The sequence below is a fragment of the Sinocyclocheilus anshuiensis genome, unplaced genomic scaffold (assembly GCF_001515605.1).
Source record: "Sinocyclocheilus anshuiensis isolate Anshui unplaced genomic scaffold, SAMN03320099.WGS_v1.1 scaffold200, whole genome shotgun sequence".
In the NCBI taxonomy this organism is placed as follows: domain Eukaryota; kingdom Metazoa; phylum Chordata; class Actinopteri; order Cypriniformes; family Cyprinidae; genus Sinocyclocheilus; species Sinocyclocheilus anshuiensis.
In genome coordinates this window covers 319,666-324,272 of record NW_015558595.1, presented here as the reverse complement: position 1 = coordinate 324,272, position 4,607 = coordinate 319,666, and positions in this window count along the sequence as shown.

The following is a 4,607-nucleotide window of genomic DNA, read 5'->3' as shown; positions in this document are numbered from 1 at the left end:
TTTCTATATTAAATATAACAGTAATACATGCAAATGTAATTCTAATAGATTCTAATAGTTAATGGATTCTAACATTATCTAATAGCCTATATTTTTTTTAATTAAATGTTGCTTTTAATTTACTTTTGTACATCGTTATATCTAAAAGAATAATTTATTACAAAATAGAAAGAAACAGAAAAAAACATTTTATAGAACAGAATATCAGATCGCTACAAGCTGCAATTAACCAGTCAGAACCAAGCATTTCACACAGTCTTATCTATATGTAAGAATGTGTGTGTGTATCTATGTGTGTGTGTATTTAGAATAGAATTGAACAGAACAGAATAGATCATCAGATCAGCGAATACTCCAACTGACCAATCATAATCAAGCATTCCGGACAACCATGTGAGGGGGAAGAAAAAAAATTACAATAGATGGAATAGAGTATCAGACCACTGAATGCCCCAACTGACCAATCAGTATCGAGCACTTCATATTGTGCAATAAATGTCAAACATGTTCCTTTCCTGACATTTCAAATAATATTATATTTACAAGCAGCTGTGGAGGTAGCTAAGATAATGGACATATCAAATAGTAAACCAATAATTAAGTTCAAAGGTTGTTTGTATTAGTTATTGCTGCTCTGCATTATGGGAATACATTTTACATCTCGTGTTCTCTCTCTCTCTCTCTCTCTCTCTCTCTCTCTATGTGTGTGTGTGTGTTACAAAGAGAGAGTTCTCTTTCAGTGTTAACTTTGAGTAGTAATGTTGTTATCAGAGTGAAGTTTTAGCTTGTACTGTCCTCTAGTGTTCATGGGTCTCAATCTGTCTGTAAGACTGTATGTATAGTGTGATGATGTTTCATGACACGGCTGTCAGAGTGGATTAAGACATTATAATTGTAGTTACCTGTGGGGTTCGTGGGGTCCTTTCAGGGTACAGGCATAGGCTACTAGTAAAGTTGCTTTGGAGAAAATAAATATAAAATACATACATCTAAATACGAATATAAACAAGTCTTTTATTTTCTCTATTTTCAAATCGTGCAAAAGAAATTTGGATGAAGTCTTATTTTCCCGTAGCCTACACTCATATGAGCTTCATGCAACTACGTCTGCTAATTAAGCAGACGAGTCAACGCAAGTTTATATCTACAGGGCACTAGAGGGCAGTGTTCAACTATTTGTGTCAACTTAGTGGTTGTTGGCAAGTTCATGTACAAAATTTTGGTAGGTCTGTACCATGACGTCACAGTAAACAGGGACAGGAATTATTGCAATTTTCAGAATCACAATGTAGAATCACAATGACTATATGTGTCTGTATTACAGTAATATTTTATGTAGTTATAAATGTATTAGTGTCCACAGAACTATTATTGCTAGAGTTTAACTTCCCAGCATGTATAGCAGCATTAATTTATTTGTATATTTTTTAATAAATCTACATTTGTTGGCTGTCACCATTGTTGAGTTTTATATGCTTAGTCTGAATTATTATATTTGACCCTTTTATGAAGGATTATTTATTAATAGTTTTATGATATAATATATACAGTATATATATATATATATATATATATATATATGTGTGTGTGTGTGTGTGTTATCACTTTAAAACAAGGTCTCATTTGTTAATGTTGTCAGTTAATATTTGTGAAACATTTATTAATATTTGATAATGTTAGCTAATAAAGATACAACTGTATATTTTGTGTTCATGTTAGTTCACAGTGCATTGATGTAAACATTTGAAAAATAGTTTTAAAAAATGTATTATTAAATGCTGAAATTTACATGACCTAAGATTAATAAATGCTGTAGAAGCACTGTTCATTGTTAGTTCATGTTAACTAGTGTAATAACAACAAATGAACGCTTATTGTAAAGTGTTAACGTATTTCTGTAAAACATTGCCAAATATAGTGTCGATTGCAAGTTTCGATAAGTCTTTTATTTATGATAGACAGAATAAAAATTAAAAACAAAAATTCACAGGATTTTACTCAAAAATGTGGTATATTGTGGCATATGCTGGCTAAATTGACACAAGCTGCCAAAAATGTAAAGTTTGTTATGTTCGGTTCCAAAAGTTTTGACAAACACGTTATTTTTATTGTGTTATCGCCTGGCACATGTCCTTGCTGAACTGTAGAACTGTTGCAGACAGTCACATACTTTGCATACAAGCTGTAACACCCTCATGTGATATGTAAATGTGTGGTTACAGTGTTGTAACCCTTTGAGATCCAATGCAAATGCTCACTCAAAGCAGATGTGTTTTCCTAGCAGCCCAAAGCAGCTGTAAGGTCTGAGGTCACTGCCTAATTTATCTGCTTTAACCTCACAGTCATGCTCGCATATTAAAAGGCTGATCCTCTGCCTAGGAGTGATAGTGTAATGATTTTTGAAGCTCTTTCTGCAAGCTACGCAGGATTGTCAGCAGTGTTGATGTTGCAGTAAGGTGTGGTCACAGTTCATTTGACCTTGGAACATATGGTCTGTTGTGACACTGGCATCTGTGATGGGTCTAGGACAAACCCATAACCCTGAGAAAACACAAGTGGGATGCTGAGATGACAATAGAATAGAATAGAACAGAAAATAGTATATCCAGTAAACAAATATGTGAACATGCATAAAGTGAACATGTGCAGTTGTTACCTTAAAGAGCTATTTCACTTTTTTTTTAAATTTATTTAAAAAGTACACAGTTAGGTTGAATCAGTTATATTAATTACATTTAAACAGTTGACAGTAGCCATTGACTTCCATTGTATTTTTTCCCCAATACTATGGAAGTCAATGGCTACCATCAACTGGTTAGTAACATTCTTGAAGATATCCTCTCTATACTATATCTTCAACAGAAGAAAGAAACTCATACTGGTTTGAAACAACTTGAGGGTGAGTAAATGATGACAGAATTTTCATTTGTGGGTGAACTATCCCTTTAACTGCTGACAAAAATATTTAACATAACTAATTAGGTTGCATGACTGATTAGGTTCCACCAGCAAAACTTCAACACCAATATACATTTTTTAACAGTGTACAATATTAATATATTATATAATATTATAATTGAATGCAATTTTGAATATGGCATATCTAATGAAAAATCTACTTTCTAAGAAAACACAATATTAGAAACTGACCCAAGAAAAGAACTGGGAATATATGCTTTAAAAACGATTGATTTATTGATTGATTTCATTTCAAATGAGTGAAAATAACATTTTAAAAACAACAACAAAATAACAAATATTTGCTTATTATTGATGTTGTTTTTTTATTGTTATTTGGTATTCTAATAACTTACAACTTTAAGGAATTCAAGCAAATGCACTCTATTCAGATATACAAAGTGTTTAAAGAAGAGCATGTAAGTTTAAATGTATTAGCTCAAAGAGGCCTACAAAAAGGGGTTTTTCCCTTTTTTCCAGCATGCACTGGAGCATGAATAATTAATATGGCTGCATTGTTTGACCATTTGCCACTTTTATTTACACTGTTGTTGTTGATTTAGTTGCCATGTTTACTTTATGTTATGTTTGATGAGTAACCCTTGTTGTGTTGTGCTATTGTTTTTGTGTTTGATGAGTGTTTATGTGCTGTTAATAGTTTAACTCTTTCAAATACTTAGAAATGGAACAGTTCACTGAAACTTAACAAAGAAAATATGCAATAAAAGAAAATCAAAAGAAAAGGTTTGCATATGTGTTTTATGTTTTGTATCATATTTGATATATCAGGCTTTTATGGCCCAGATATAGGAGAATATGGAGCTTACACTCAAGAAGAAGAAAAATAAAAACATTCATTCATCAATCATTTTTATTCAGAGGCCCAAACTGAGCAAAGTGCAGATTATAGTTTTTATAGCCAAAAAGGAAAATGAAATGTAATGCAATAAAATGATGAAGAGATGTACCAATAAACATTCATCAAACGCGTGAGGTTTTATATTTGATGCATACATTTTCTAAGAATTTTCTAGAAAATGAATGAATATTCAAGTAAGCTTAAGTTACTTCAGTCTAGTAAGTGTTCATCTCGAAATAATAATAATAATATAAATGTTATTCTTATACGTTTACTTTTTTAAAAATCATGAAAGATTTCACAGGAAAATACACAACCTGAAGGTAGACATTTTTAGAATTCTATAGGGATTATAGTATAAACTATCAGTCAGAAGGCATGTATATTGTGTACAAGGTTTTCAGCAAGTTTTGATCATGCTGTTAATATAAAGGCCTTAGAAATTCATTTATCAAATATAACAGGCTTTATAGGGTTGAAAGCATAACTCTCAATGACAGCTCAGAGAAAACATAACATGAAGCACAAGATATTGGATCATTTAAAAACCATGTAACTGTTTGGTTACATTTAAGAAATATTTTGCTTTGATCTTTTAATCTAAACAAGTAGGCCAGCTAACAATTATGGCTGGTTTTAAGTCTTATAGGCCATTAAGACAGCTTAACATAAGTTCACTGAAGATATTTACTTAAGTACATGAATCCAACAATATTTAAGTTGTACAACTCCTTTTTATATGGTACACTCTAAAAAAAAATGCTGGGTTAAATACAACCCAGTGCTGGGT